This window comes from Chiloscyllium punctatum, chromosome 7, assembly GCF_047496795.1.
Source record: "Chiloscyllium punctatum isolate Juve2018m chromosome 7, sChiPun1.3, whole genome shotgun sequence".
Lineage (NCBI taxonomy): Eukaryota > Metazoa > Chordata > Chondrichthyes > Orectolobiformes > Hemiscylliidae > Chiloscyllium > Chiloscyllium punctatum.
The window spans coordinates 96592611-96608979 of NC_092745.1; the positions used below are offsets into that span (position 1 = coordinate 96592611).

At 41.9% G+C, this 16369-nt stretch overlaps 1 protein-coding gene across 6 annotated transcripts in view; it reads right to left on the reverse strand.

The window, feature by feature from the left end:
* tesk2 (testis associated actin remodelling kinase 2) overlaps positions 1-15772 on the reverse strand; it is a 104591-nt gene extending 88819 nt beyond the window's left edge. The window contains exons 1-2 of one of the 6 annotated variants that reach the window (XM_072574375.1): positions 15518-15771; positions 4327-4523 (exon numbers count right to left, since the gene is read on the reverse strand). The gene's annotated coding sequence lies outside the window, so the exon portion shown is untranslated. Of the gene's footprint in view, positions 1-4326; positions 4524-15051; positions 15154-15180; positions 15229-15517 lie in introns of those variants that run through there. The other 5 variants (XM_072574376.1, XM_072574379.1, XM_072574374.1 and 2 more) reach the window with 5 other exon arrangements.
* Between the last annotated feature and the right edge of the window lie 597 nt (positions 15773-16369).

Below are 16369 nucleotides of genomic sequence, written 5' to 3' on the forward strand. Positions count from 1 at the left end.
GATACAGAGGCAGAGAATCAAGGGAGAAACGAGTTGGAGACAGATCATGTGATGGTTAAAGTGTGGAAATTGGAAGCAAATTTTGTTACATTTCTAATGATAATGTCCTTACCAACACTGAAATACCCATCAATATCCTAAGGGCTGACCAGGAATTTAACTTATATCTACTCATACTGGCTAGTCCAAGAACAAGTCAGAGGTTGGGAATTCTACAAGAAGCAAACCCAACTTGATATTCCAAAACCTGTTCACTACTTTCAAGGGACAAGTTAGAATATTTTCTACTTGCCTAGCTTTGTGCATTTCAAAAACTCAAATTTAACACCATCCAAAACAAGGCAGTTAACCCGCCAGCATCTTATCTACCATTTTAAACATTCATTCCCTCCATTATCAGCACCCTTGCTTATAGCACCTTTGATAGTACCTTCCAAACTGCAATCTCTTACGAGAAAGTAGAAAGACAGCATAAGCATGGCAACACTACCAACCAGAAGTGCCACTATAAAGCACACACCATCATAAATTGGAAATGAATCATCGCTTCCTCACCATCACCAAGTAAAAATTCTGGAACTTTCCAAGAGAACCACTGGTGTAGCTAAAAGGATGACAGCAATTCAAAACAAAAGGCAGCTCATCACCAGCTTCAAGCAGAATTTGCAGCAGCAATAAATCTGGCCTTGCCAGCAAGTCCACAATCCAAAAACAAAGATGATGCGAGATTAGCATGTTGACTCAATCAAAGTACATGGGTAGACTTGTGAAGCTGGGTTGTTTTCCTTGAAAAGAAAGTTGACAAGTTTTGAAAGGGGTAATTGAAATCCTGAGAGATCGGATTGAGCAGTAAGAAGAAAACACTTCTAGTAGCAGAAGAATCAAAGGTCACTGACAACAAGTAAATGGTAATGAATGAAATAGGTCATGACAAAAATAATATTTAAGCAGAAATCTTAGGATGTTGAATAGGATGCTCAAGTCAGAATGTGGTGGAAGTTGAATCAATTGTGGCTTTCAAAAAAAATAATTTAAACTGGAGGAAAAAACTTTTTAGGGTTAAAGGCAAAGTGCTACGAGAAGAATTGTTCTTGCAGAGAACAGTCAGGAACACAAGAAGCCAAAACGATCTTCTTCGTTGTAACCATTCTATGATTTCATGGTTTCAGGTCAAACAAGACACTACGCAGAAGAGGAGTCTAGTCAAACTGAGGCAGTGATTAAAGGGTCAAATGTAACTGCTTCATTACTGAAGAGCCACACATTCAGAACTGCACATCTGACAAGTAGATTGACAATACAGATGAAGTGAAAGGTGTTCAAGTTTTCATGTAGAAAGACATACTTAAGAGAAGGTTGAGAGGAGACTTATTCAAAATCATAAGAGGTCTGGATAGGTTAAAAAACAAAGATATTTTTATTAAACAGAAGGATCAACAAATTAAAGATAAGTGAGCACTTGACTTTTGCCATTAAGACTTGCTGATGAGAACAGAGACAAGTATGGATTAGAGGCTCTATAGAATTTGCACCTGCCGAGACAGTGAAGCAGCCTGCGCCTACACCAACATCTGGACAACATTCAGGCTTGGTTTGGTAATCATGCAAAAAACATATGGCAAGGGAAAAACACCTGTCTGCGCTAGTGCCAACTGAACAAAAAGGTATCTAGCCCAATCCCACTTTCCAATATTTGATCCATAGCCTTGGTGGTTACAGAATTTAAGTGCAGAGCCAGACACCTTTTAAAACAAGTGGGAGGGCTGTTACAGTTTGTACCCTTTCAGGCAGCAGTCCAAATCTTAAGTTTATCCCGTCTCAGAACAGATTCCAATAGCTTGCCCTCTATTGAGGTTACATTAACTAGTCTTTGATTACTTGGTCTGCCCCTCCCACAAATATTTTTAAATCCATCGATTTGGACATGTCATAATGCATCACCAAGACAGGTGGGACTTGAGTGTGGCCTTTTGACCTAGAAATATCCCTTCCTCCTTAACAGGGGAGGAACAGTTGTCCAAACCCCAGGCACCAAACCTCTATTCAGTGAGAACTGTAAACTGATGGTCAAACCTAGTGCTGGTTCTTCACTTGATTCCATTAACAAGGCGAAAGTGAGGACTGCAGATGCTGGAGATTAGAGTCGAGAGTGTGGTGTTTCAAAAGCACAGCAGGTCAGGCAACATCCACGGAGCAGGAGAGTTGATGTTCCGGGTAAAAGCCCATCATTAGAAATGAAGCTGGGAGCCAAGGGGTTTGTGAGATCAATGGGAGAGGGGTGAGGTGGGGTTGGGGAGGAGGAGGAAGGTGGCTGAGGGTGCGATAGGTGGATGGAGGTGGGGGTAATGGCGATAGGTCAGAGAGGAGAGTGGAGCGGATAGGTGGGAAGGAAGATGGACAGGTAGGGCAGGTCATGAGGGTGGTGCCGAGTTGGAAGGTTGGACGTGGGATAAGGTGGGGGGAGAGAAAATGAGGAAACTGGTGAAATCCACATTGATGCCATGGGGTTCGGAGGACCCAGAGGCGGAAGAAGGGGCATTCTTCCTCCAGGTGTCGGGTGGTTAGGGAGTGGTGACGGAGGCTGTCCAGGACCTGCATGTCCTTGGCAGAATGGGAGGGGGAGTTGAAGTGCCATGGGGTGGTGGGGTTGGTTGGTGTATGTGTCCCGGAAATGTTCTCCGAAATGCTCTGCGAATAGGCATCCTGTTTCCCCAATGTAGTGGTAACAGCATCAGGAGCAATAGATACAGTAAATGACGTGTGGAAATGCAGGTGAAACTTTGATGGACATGGAAGGCTCCTTTGGGGCCTTGGACAGAGGTGAGGGGGAGATGTGGGCGCAGAGTGTGCAATTCCTGCGGTAGCAGGGGTAGGTGCAGGAACAGAGACAGGTGTCGGAGATGGTCCAGTTGAATTTTAGGTCAGGGTGGAATGTGTTGTTGAAGTTGATGAACTGTTCTACCTCCTCATGGGTGTATGGTTTCATGGGAGAATGGGGTGGCGCTGATAAGAGTCATAAGTATAGTGAAGGAAGAGGTGGGGTGTGGTGCTGGTGTAACTACGGAAGATGGACTGTTCCACATAACTGATAAAGAGACAGGCATAGCTGGGATCCATGCGGGTGCCCATGGCTACCCCTTTTCATCTGGAGGAAGTGGGAGGATTCAAAGGAGAAATAATTGAGGGTGACGACCAGTTCAGCCAAACAAATGAGTGTCAGTGGAAGCTACTGGTGGGGACGTTGGGAAAGGAAGAAATGGAGGGCTTAGAGGCCCAGTCATGGCGGACGGAGGTGTATAGGGGTTGGATGTATATGGTGAAGGTGAGGTGTTGGGGGCCAGGGAAACAGAAATCTTGGAGAAAGTGGAGGGGGTGGGTGGTGTCCGGAACATATGTGGGGAGTTCCTGGACTGGGAGGGTAGGATAGTATCACGGTATGTAGAGATGGGTTCGGTGGGGCAGGAGTAGGCAGAGACAATGGGTCGGCTGGTGTAGTCAGGCTTCTGGATCTTGGGTAGGAGACAGAACAGAGTAGTGTGAGGTTCTCGAACTGATGTTGGAAGCGTTGGGTGAGGTAATGAGGTTGCGTATAGTCTGAAAGATGATGGGAGGTAAGGTCATCATCGAGGGGGTGGTAGTAGAGGTGTCTTTGAGTTGGTGCGTACCTTCAGCAACGTATAGGTCAGTGAGCCAGAAACTACCAGTGCACTCTTTTCCCCCTTGCCCCCCACTTTCCTCATGTCCACCTGTCCAACTCATACTCATAAGATATCCCACTAATTTCAAGTATTAAATGTAGAAAACCACTTCTGAACCATTTGCAATGCACTGAGCTTCTGTAGAGTCAGAGAGGTGTACAGCATGAAAACGGACCCTTCGGTCCAACCCCTCTTTCCCCCCTCACCCTAAACCTATGCCCTCTAGTTCTCGACTCGCTGATCCCAGGGAAAAGACTTTGTCTATTTATCCTATCCATGCCCCTCAATTTTGTAAACCTCTATAAAGTCACCCCTTAGCCTCCGACGCTCCAGGGAAAACAGCCCCAGCCTGTTCAGCCTCTCTTTATAGCTCAAATCCTCTAACCCTGGCAAAACCTTGTAAATCTTTTCTGAACCCTTTCAAGTTTCACAACAACCTTCCAACAGGGCGTTGTGAATTGCATGCAATATTCCAAAATTGCCCTAACAAATTGTTAAGAAGATGTGGGTGACTGTATCTTTAAGAAAATTAAAAGTTAGAACCACCTGACAACACCAAGTGTTCTCAACAAGATAGAATGTAGCACGTTCTTTACGCAGAGAGTGGTAAGGGTGTGGAATACCCTACCTGCTAATGTAGTCAACTCAGCCACATTAGGGAGATTTAAACAATCCTTAGAGAAGGACATGGATGATTTTGGGATAGCGTAGGGGGACGAGCTGAGAATGGTTCACAGGTTGGTGCAACATTGAGGGCTGAAGGGCCTGTCTTGCGCTGTATTGTGCTATGTTCTACGTGGTCCAGCATTTAGTGTAGCTGGTCGCCTGGAGACAAAAACAGATTTGAATTAGGCCAATTAGTTTAAATTATACCTCAAAAAGAAAATACCAATTTCTAATCAAGTCTGGATTTAGTATATTGACCATCTTAAAAGCCAATGACACAATCCGATGCTTTGGTGGTGTGGTATAAGCCCATGAAAAATTGAACAGTTGAAAGGAGAACTGCCACCAGACAAACAGATGTAGATTGCTAGTCAGAACTGTCTGAGAGGTATTTGTCTAGAGAAGGGGTTTGCACAGACATCGACACTGACCTGGAAAGCAAACCTGCAAAGAGAAGATGCGACAGCTGACTGGTTTTGAAATTTGAATTTTTCAGTAACTCTTAAATCGGGTGTTTTACTGGACTAGTATTATAGAAAGGAAGATAAAATATAGATTAGAGGAAGGAGTTGTAAATAGTTGTTAGTTAATTATTCTCTGTTATACTTTAAGAAATAAAGTAATTAATTTTTACTTTAAATAGTTCTTGGCCTCTCGAATTTTCATAGATTACTGCATGGGATAAATCTTTTCTGTGTTGTTGGTGTCAATTAAGCAGGAGGGTTTGCCCGGTATCGTAACACAATGTCCTGCACAACTGCAACATGACCTCCCAACTCCTATATTCAATAAAGGAAATAATACTAAATGCCTTCGTCACTATCCTACCTACCTGCGATTCTACTTCCAAGGAACTATGAACCTGCACTCTAAAAGGTCTCTTTGTTCAGCAACACTCCCTAGGATCTTACCATTAAGTGTATAAGTCCGGCTAAGATTTGTTTTCCCAAAATGCAGACCTCGCATTTATCTAAATTAAACTCCATCTGCTACTTCTCAGCCCATTGGCCCATCTGATCAAGATCCCATTGTGCTCAGAGGTAGCCTTCTCAATTGTCCACTACTCCTCCAATTTTGGTTTCATCTGCAAATTTACTAAATACTTACTAAATCATTTTTATAAATGTCAAAAAGAAGTGGACCTTTCATGTCTCACAAACTTGATTGTTACTTCCTCAAAAAGCTCAGAGAATTGATGAGGGCAGAGCAGTAGATGTGATCTATATGGACTTCAGTAAGGCGTTCGATAAGGTTCCCCATGGGAGACTGATTAGTAAGGTTAGATCTCACGGAATACAGGGAGAACTAGCCATTTGGATACAGAACTGGCTGAAAAAGGTAGAAGACAGAGGGTGGTGGTGGAGGGTTGTTTTTCAGACTGGAGGCACGTGACCAGGGGAGTGTCACAAGGATCAGTGCTGCATCCTCTACTTTTTGTCATTTACATAAACGATTTGGTACAGTACAAACTCTGTACAGTTGGGACAGAGGTACAAGTTAATAAGTTTGCAGATGACACCAAAATTGGAAGAGGAGTGGACAGCAAAGAAGGTTATCTCAGATTAAAATAGGATCTTGACCAGATGGGCCAATGGGCTGAGAAGTGGCAGATGGAGTTTAATTCAGATAAATGTGAGGTGCTGCATTTTGGGAAAGCAAATCTTAGCAGGACTTATACACTTAATGGTAAGGTCCTAGGGAGTGTTGCTGAACAAAGAGACCTTGGAGTGCAGGTTCATAGCTCCTTGAAAGTGGAGTCGCAGGTAGATAGGACAGTGAAGAAGGCATTTGGTATGCTTTCCTTTATTGGTCAGAGTACTGAGTACAAGAGTTGGGAGGTCATGTTGCGGCTGTGCAGGACATTGGTTAGGCCACTGTTGGAATATTGCGTGCAATTCTGGTCTCCTTCCTATCGGAAAGATGTTGTGAAACTTGAAAGGGTTCAGAAAGGATTTAAAAGGATGTTGCCAGGGTTGGAGGATTTGAGCTATGGGGAGAGGCTGAACAGGCTGGGGCTGTTTTCCCTGGAGCGTCGGAGGCTGAGGGGTGACCTTATAGAGGTTTACAAAATTATGAGGGGCATGGATAGGGTAAATAGGCAAAGTCTTTTCCCTGGGGTCAGGGAGTCCAGAACTAGAGGGCATAGGTTTAGGCTGAGGGGGGAAAGTTACAAAAGAGACCTACAGGGCAACTTTTTCACTCAGAGGGTAGTACGTGTATGGAATGAGCTGCCAGAGGATGTGTTGGAGGCTGGTACAATTGCAACATTTAAGAGGCATTTGGATGGGTATATGAATAGGAAGCGTTCGGAGTGATATGAGCCGAGTGCTGGTAGGTGGGACTAGATTGGGTTGGGATATCTGGTCGGCATGGAAGAGTTGGACCAAAGGGTCTGTTTCCATGCTGTACATCTCTACGACGCTAGTGCTGATCGTTGTGGCACACCACTGGTCACAGGCCTCCAGTCTAATAAGCAACCCTCAACCACCACCTGTCTTCTACCTTCGTGCCAGTTCTGTATCCAAATGACAAGTCCTCCCTGTATTCCACGAGATCTAATCAACCAGTCTATCACAAGGAACCTTGCTGAATGCCTTACTGAAGTCCATATAGATCACATCTACCAATCTGCCCTCGTCAATCCTCTGTTACTTCTTCAAAAAACTCAATCAAGTTCGTGAGACATGATTTCCCACACAGAAAGCCATGCTACCCCTAATCAGTCCTTGCCTTTTCCGATGCATGTAAAGCCAGATTAGAAAATTTCCACATTTAAAAACAAGCTGCATTTAATAGAATAAGTTTCAGCCAATGCTCTGTGGATTAGCTCATCAGAAACAGTTTACTTTTCTCAAATTCTTACGCAGTTCAGAAAAAAAATTCCCAATTTGAAACAAAACTCGACTGGCTATTAACTTCTACTGCTTGATTCTTGCACTAATGGTCAAAAACTACAATAGAAAACTAGAGATACAAAATAATAAGTGATTAACCATTAAATGTTCATCTTGGAATTAACATCTTGCAGTTCATGTTTAAACCAGGTTATAAAAATACCAATCGTATCGGTAATTTTAGAGGAAATTATGAAAGTTGCTGCTCCAGTGTTCCCATTGATTTACCTGGTGCTTCTTTTCAATCTTTTGGGAGTGTAATTTAAACTATAGAGCTGAAAGAAATTTACGACTACCTGGCTATTATAAAACACACCTGTTAATGTAGGTGGTTAATTAACATAGCTCTAATACTTAAAACATATACTTGTTTAAGCAATATTTACATCCTTAAAAACAAAACAACTAATAAAAGAACCTTCAAGATAAATTAAGTAGAAAAGTTATGATCAGATAGAACTTCAGTAACGAAGTATGTGTTAAAGGAAATCCTTTTATTAAAGGTATGCATCCTTCAGTCCATGGCTCCAAGGAAAACAAATTTCTAACAATTTCAGAACATTTATCGTCTAAAATCTGCACAAATTTAAAATACTATGGCTTAAAAAGAAAATAAATTTATAGTGTGAAGTCTGAAAAACTTAAAACCAAGGTTTTTCTAATCTGGTTAAAAGTAACTATTCTAACCAAATATATTCTGTGGGAAATATGCTGCATTGAGAATTTTAGAATTGTATCTGTTTTCAAAATACAGCCAGGAAATTTACATAGGGAGAGGTGTAAAAATAGCTCCCATTCTTGTGAAAAGTCCAAAAGACTCTAATTGAGCTGATAGATTGCTGTTTGGACAGCTTGGTTTCCTGTACACATAGATAGTTCTGGTTTCTCTGTACAAGTTAATGAACAGCTAATATTAGCACACAAGCACAATAAAGTTTTAACACATTGCAGACTTAATTTCCCCCTCCCTACCCAATAGTGGTAAACCGAGCAAGGTATTGTTTGCCTCCTCTTCTGATTACCCAATCACTCCCCCAACTCAAAAATTGTGAAAACAATCGCCAAACTTTCAATTGGCAAACACATCTTTGACTGAGAAGAGTTTTTTTTTAATTTTATCTTCCACTCAGTGACATCATGCGTTACTAATTCACTATTCCAAACAAGAAGTATTGAGCAAATCATTGGAGCTGTGAGCTGACAACTCCCCAGGTCCTGATAGACTTCAACCTTAGATTTTAAAAGTGTGAGATAATTGATTCATAGAAGGTTCCAACAGATTGAAAAAGCAAGTGTAACTCCTTTATTCAAAAATAAAGACTGGAAGCAGCCAACAAAAGGCCACTTGGCTCAATATCTGCTATGTGACTTGTACAGTAAAAATGAAACACTATCGGCTGATTTTCAGAAGAATCAAAGATTGATTTTAGAAAATCCGAAGATTAAAATTTTAAAGGAGGACTTTGGGAGAGACTTGACTGGGGTCAGAAACATGCATAGCTTCGCTCCTAGAAAAAGAGAAGAGTGAATAAAAAAGTTACCACAGTAGCAAAAATTTACTTCATGGAACTTCCAAACCAGGAGATTCTGGCGCGAAATCTGCAGATTACTAGAACTGAGAAAGCTTAGGCTCTTAGAACTGTGAAACAGTTCATGTTGATACATTTGGAAAAGACAGACTGAATTTGATCTACAGTACATGGCAAAGGAACAGTCAAACATCAAACATCAGTGAAGAAGGATTTGAGAAAGGATATTTAATTTATTTGGATTTGCATTTCTAACTGTCAAAAAAATGGCTGAACCTTGCAGGTACTTTTGTTGTGGTATTTTAAGATTTTTCTAAATTGTATTCTTTGTTAGGTAACTTGACTTCAACTCATTTCTTGTTTTGTGCACTAAATCTCTGTTGTGCCATTAAAGAAAACCTGCAGCCACATGTAAATACATCTCCATAACAGACCACAATGTTATTGAAATAAACAAAAGCAATCATGGATGACAAACTTAGCAGCACCATCAACTGAGATCATAATGTGAATAAAGGCCCAAAAATCATTTTTTTATTTTACATTCACTCATGGCAGATGGACATCGTTGGTTGGTCAGCATTTTATAGCCCATCCCTAGTTGCCCTTAAGGTGGTGGTGAGTTGCCTTAAAACTGCTTCAATACAAATGCTGTAGGTTGACTCAAGGCCTTCAAGGAAGGAATTACAAGATTTTGACCCAACGACAGTGAAGGAATGGCAATACATTTCCAAGTCAGGATGGTAAGTGACTTGGACAGGAACTTTCAGACAGTGCTGCTCCTATGTGCTGCCCTTGTCTTTCTAGATTGAAGTGATCATGGGTTTGGAAGGTGCTGTCTGGATCTTTGGTGGATTTCTGCAGTGTGTTTATAGATAATACAGGGAAGGGAGGCAATGGCTTTGTGTTATTATTGCTCGACTATTAACCCAGAGACCCAGGCAATGTTCTGGGGACCCAGGTTCAAATCCCACTGGCATATGATGGAACTTGAATTCCAAAAAATCTGGAATTAAGTCTAATAATGACGATGAATCCATTGTTGATCATTGGAAAACCCATCTGGTTTACTAATGTCACACAGGAAAGGAAATCTGCCATCCTTACTTGACCTATATGTGAGCCCAGACACACAGCAATATTGTTGACACTCCATTCTACGCAATTAGAGATAGGCAATAAATGCTGGCACAGCCATCAACACCCTCACCCCATGAATGAATATAAAAAAAACACTACTGCTGCTGAGTGTCGGTCATGGAGGGAGCATCTGCACAATCAAGCGGGCTGCTTTGTCCTGCATGATATCAAGCTCGAGTGTTGTTGCACCCATCCAGGCAAGTGGGAAGTATTCCATCACACTCCTGACTTGAAAAACTTTGGGGGCATCAGGTGCGTTACTCACTATGGTATTCCTAGCCTCTGACCTGCTCTTGTAGCCACTGTGTTTATGTGGAGAGCCCTATTGAATTTCTAGTCGATTGTAACATTCTGGGTAGCTGACAGTGGGGGATTCAGTGGTGACAGCACCATTGACTGTCTAGGGACAGTGATTAGATTAACTCTTAAATGGAGATGGTAACTGCCTGACATTTGTGTGGCACGAATATTACTTGCCACTTATTAGCCAAAGCCAGGATATTGTCTAGATCTTGTTGACTGCTTCAGTATCTGAGGAGTCACAAATGGTACTGAAAATTATACAGTCATCAGCAAACACCTCCACTTCTGAACTTATGATGGAAGGAAGTTCATTGATGAAACAGCTGAAGATGGTTAGGTCCAGGATACTACCCTGAGGAACTCCTGCAGAGATATCCTGAAGCTGGGATGACTGACCACCAACAACCATGGCCATTTTCCTATATGCCAGATATGACTCCAACCAGCAGAGAGTTTGCTCTCTGATACCCATTGATTGCAGTTTTGCTAGGACTCCTTGATGCCATACTTAGTCAAATGTAGCCCTGATGGCAAGTGTTGTCACTCTCACCTCACCTATGGAATCCAGCTGTTTTGTCTGTGTTTGAATCAAGGCTGTAATGAAGTCAGAAGCAGAGTGGCCTTGGAGGAACTTAAATTGGGCAACACTGAGCATGTCATTGCTGAGCAATAACTCTTGATAGCATTGTAATGACAATCAAGAGCAAACTGATGGAGTGATAATTGGCAGGGTTGTATTTTTCACACTTTTTATGTCCAGGATACCTGGGCAATTTTCTACATTGTCAGGTGGATGCCAGTGCTGTAACTGTACTGGCACAGCTTGGCGAGGGGAGCGGCAAGTTCTAGACCACAAGTCTTCAGTAATATCGCAAGAATGTTGTCAGGGCTCAGTCTCCAACCGTTTCTTGACATCATATGGAGTAAATTGATTTGCCTAAACACTAGCATCTGTAATGTTGGAAGTAGAAGAGATGGATCATCCATATGGCAAATGCTTCAGCCTTATCTTTGCACTGACGTGCTAGTCTCTTCAATCAAGGATCGGCATATTTGGGCACTGTCCTCCAGTGAGCTGTTTAACTGATCACCACCATTCACGACTGGATGTGGTATGACTGCAGGGCTTACATCTAATCCATTGGCTGTGGGTTTGCTCTGCTCTGTCTATCACTTGCTCATGCTATATGGCATCTAAGCAGCTCTGTTTGGGAGCTTCACCAGGTTAACACCTCATTTTCAGGTATGCCTGGTGCTGCTTCTTCATTTAACTAGGACTAATCTCCTAGTTTGATGGTAAAGATTGAGTGAGGGACATGCAGGCCATGAGGTTGCAGATTGTGTTGGAGTACAATTCTGCTACTGATGGCCAGAGCACCTCATGGATGCCTATTCTTGAGACAGGATTATGCGTCATATAACACGTGCAAAACTAATTCCAAATGGTCAACTAAAAATCAATTCATAGTAATGATTCATGCCATTTTTGTGAACCTCTCTGCATGAGTTGAAAATTACAACAAAAATACAAAAAAAAGTTTAACTTAGACGAGCATCTCAAGACACAACACACAACAATAATTCGGCTTTCATAGGCTAAGTTTACCAAGATGTTGTCTCTTGGCAGCATATCTGTAATTTTCAGACAGGATGTACAACTTCCTTAGCATAAATAGTAAGCTGTGACCAATGTGTGCTCAACATCATACCACTGACAAGTGGAACCTTTGAAGGAAACACACTTGCCTCAAATTGGTTTATCACCTTTCGTCATTTTTTCTTCATGAGTCCCTTCTTCCTGTCTCCACCATCCTTCCCCCCAATAAATGCAATGAGCTCATGGACTTTTGTCATTAAGATTAAGACCACATGATCAGCAAGTGCTGCAAATTCCAACTCTTCTATTAGCATAGAGGGAAACATTTCTCTAAAAAAAAGTCTCCCTTACAGTACCTGTAAACTCTAAATTCAGAGTCACACATCACAGAAGAGGGACTTCAGCACATCAAGTCTGTGCCAACCTACACTAGTCCCACTTTCCAATATTTTGTAGATAATTTGGAAAGCTATTACATTTGAAGCCTTCATCCACATTTTTTTTTGAAAGGTTAACGCTTACCACTCTTCTAGCCAGTGCATTCCAGATTCCTGCCTCCCTTTGGGTTAGAAAAGGTTTTAACTCCATCTAAAAATTCAGTCCTTTCCCTTAAAATGATGCCTCTTCATTATTCAACAAAGGGGAACAGCTACTCCTATCCACCCAACAATGTCACTCACAATCTTATATACCTCAATGAGGGCCCACACAGCCTTCTCTGCTCCAAAGAAATCAACCCAAGCTTATATAACCTCTCTTCATAGCAAAAAATGGTCCATTCCAAGCAACATCCTGGTGAACGTCCTTGATATCCCTTCTAGTAGAATTATGACCTTCCTGAAGTGTGGTAAAAAGAACTGCATTGTACCCCAGCTAGGAACATTATAAAAAGAATTATGACATCAAACCACAAAGAGATGTTATACCAGATGACCAAAAGTCTGGTCAAAGACATAGGTTTTAAAGAATGCTTTAAAAAGAGGAATGAAGACAGACAGAAATGTGCAGAGAGGGCTTTCCACACCACAGGGCCTAGACAATTGAAGGCATGACCACAAAGTGAAGAATTGAAAATTGGGTTTCTCCAGAGGTTAGATATCTGAAGCTGGTGAACATTAGGGATGGGGAGGAGTAGACTATGGAGAAATCTGGAAACAAAGATGAGAATTTTAAAAATAAAGGCACTGTTCTGTGCTGTATTGTTCTATGTTCTATGTCTGACTTGAAGCCAATGTGGTCAACATGCTTAAAAAGGTGATAAGGGAAGAAAAAGAGCAACATGATTTCATATTCAGCCAAAGTAGATTTTGGGCAGCCAGTCAAGAGTATCATGTTATAGTCAATCCAGAGGTAAAGAAAGTATGAATATGGGCTTCAGCAAGAAATGACCTGAGACAGGGACGAAGTTAAACAATGTGACAGAAGTGGAAATTGCAGTTTTAGAGATAGCATGAATATGAAGTTGAAAGTTCATCTTCTGAACAAATGTGACAAGGAAAAGGAAAGATAGAATTAGCAATTTAAGATAGTCAACTAGAAAGCATGAAACATGAATAAGTGTCTTTATCTAGTGATAAGAATATGAAATTTGCCTGCATATGAAATATACTAATCATATAGATGCATTTAATAGGATGCTTAAAAAAAGTTAGGGGGAAAGGTTACCATTGGGTGAGAAAGGACATGAAAATGCTTGATTAGAGAACATATATTGTTAAGTACAGGTTAGTCTTAATAGCTTGTTTCTATGTTATGTATTCTATGTAATTCTTCAGAACAGCAGTTAGAGTGCTTCGATATAACGTACAAAATGCTACTTGTATTGACTGATTAGGCTAACATGAAGCAGGCTTAATCTATCATTTATATCAGTAGACTAAGGCCATGAAAGTCCCAAATTTGATTGTGGTTGTATATTATTCGATTTATTCTCAACTAGATCATCTCAAAATATGCTGTATCACTAGAGAGCAGCACCAGGATGAGAGGACATGCCATTTAACACATCTTACTTTGCAAACTTGTCAAAATTATAGAATTCCTTCCTTAATAGCATGGTCTCGCTATAGCACATGGACTGTTGCAATTCAAGAAGGCTGCTCACTATGATCTTCACATGGGAAAAAGCATTATATATTGGCCTAGTCAATGAAATCCACATCATACAAGTGATTAATCAAAAGTCCTTGAAAGATCCTTCCAAATAACTCCATTCTATTAAGCCAAAGAAAAAAATCCTTTTGATGCACATGTTTAAATCCCTTTCACAAGTCATACTTTAACCTGTACCCACCACGCTTTTAAATGTCACATCCCAAAGCCTCTCATCTCACATCTGGTTCTTTTACCAATTATCTTAAATCTGAATCATCTGCTAAAACAGATTCACATTTACTTTCAACATAATCTCTCAATCTTTAATTCTATACAATATCCCCTAATCATTTATTTTCCAAGTTTCTTTTTTCAAAATGCATTACAAAAACAGAGCTGTAACAAGATTTACTAAATTATCTCCATTCAAGATTTCAGTTACCATGGTTGACCGTATACCTTTCGCAAAGTTTAATCTAATGACCTTGTAATTTATGAAAAGAACGATAAAACCACTAAGGATTTTTCTTTCTGGGAAAACTACTATCATTCCTTCACTCAAACTAAGACAAACAAGAACCTCTCAACTTTTGCATGAAATAGCAAAATATCATGATTAATTATGCTGAAGAATGATTTGACATTTAAAACCTCAATTTTAAATCTTTAACACTGTATAGATTATTCCACATTAAAATTTCAGTTTCCTGTAATGAAGCACATTTGGTCAACTTCAAGATATTGGTCTCTCTGAAACATAACTGTGATCTGCAAAACTTAAATGATGTGTCATTGTAAGAATGGCCACATTATTAAACAGCATAAACCCTGGTTGCAGAATGAAACAGAAACAAATGCCAGTACAGAGACAGGATGGCACAGAAGGGAGAAAAAAAAACTCAAATGTCAGCAGAACCCAGGCATGAGCTTACAAACAACAGTTTAACATCTTCTAGACTAGAGAAAGCGTGGCCTTGAAAATTCCAACTTTCCTCAAATAACAACATTAAATTAAAAACAAAGGCTATAAAAGGAAATCAACCAACATCCAATTGAGCATGTATAACCTTCTCTACGCATGTAAACTGAAGAATTGAAGACTAGATCGATCTCATAAATGCCAGCACTACCTTCAAACAGAAACGGCTCAGCTGTCATCATAATGAGCAATGTTCAACTTAAAATCAGACAGATGTTTGTAAAGTTATTTGGGTCATATAAACATTGAAAAGAATGAGAAATAAGCAAACATCGCGTACTCCTTAGTCGGTTCTGGGTTGTCTCAAGTCACTGTTGTGACCACTAGAAGAACTCATCCACCTGCGACCCCCACCCCTCCCTCGACTCCACCCCCCCCCAGACACTCGTATAAGAAACGACGAAGGCCCCGGTTCCTGCAGAGCTGAACGGCACTTGTCTGTGATCGACGAAAGGGCGCGGCACTGCCCAGCTTTCCCCCCCCCCCAAAGAGTTTAGACTGACACCCGGAGGAAAGCCAAACCACTGCACCGCAATAAACAAATAACGCTCTTTTCACCAGAGCTTCTGGCTGACCGTTGTCTACTAAAACAGGGGATCCAAGCCCACCTCACTTACTGTTTGTTTGTTTATTTATTTATTTATTTGACCCAACACTCGGGGGGCCTACGTGCCTCGCTTAGTTGCATCCCTCCGCCTGCGTCCAGGGCGAACACGAACGCAGACTGACAGCAGCGTTCAGCCACTCAGCGAGCCAGGAGCCACGGACTGGGCGGGACAAACCAATTTGATGCGGCCCAACGATACTTGATGGGGACAAACATCGGACAGTGGGCGGGGCAGATATGAAGCTCGCGCGGGGGGGGGGTGTGATGGAGAAGGCGGAGCTCCAAAACGAAGGCCAGACCGAGAGCGAGCTGTGTAACGATGGAGCAGCGGGCCGCGCGGGGTGGGGGGGTGGAGCTTCAGTGAGCAGAGTTGTGTGGGTGGAGCTTCAGTGAGCAGAGTTGTGTGGGCGGAGCTCCAGTGGCCGCGTGGGGCAGCAGTCGACTGAGCCGCACAGGTGGGCGGAGCTCCAATGTTCCGGGATAGTTGGGATTGAGCTCTCCAGCGCGGGAGAGCGAAAAGCTCCGGTGAGCCGTGCGAGCGGGGATGGTGGTACAGCGGGTGGAGGCGGGGACCCAGCGACATGCGCTGATTGGTGGAAATTCAGTGGGCGGTGCGGATGGAATGGGCAGGGGGAAGGGGGCGGAGTTGCCTCTTCTTTACAGTTCGCTATCCGGAGAGGGCGGAGCTCTAGTGAAGGCGGAGCTGATATGAGCGGATGGACGTTCCATCACTGATATAGGGAGCGGGCTTCTAGTCCTATGACTGAGCTGTTTCATTACAGACGTTTTCGGATTGATTCAGGTTCTAACCATCTGAAAGCAGTAACCAAATGGAATTATTTTACGAGCTAAACCATTCTGC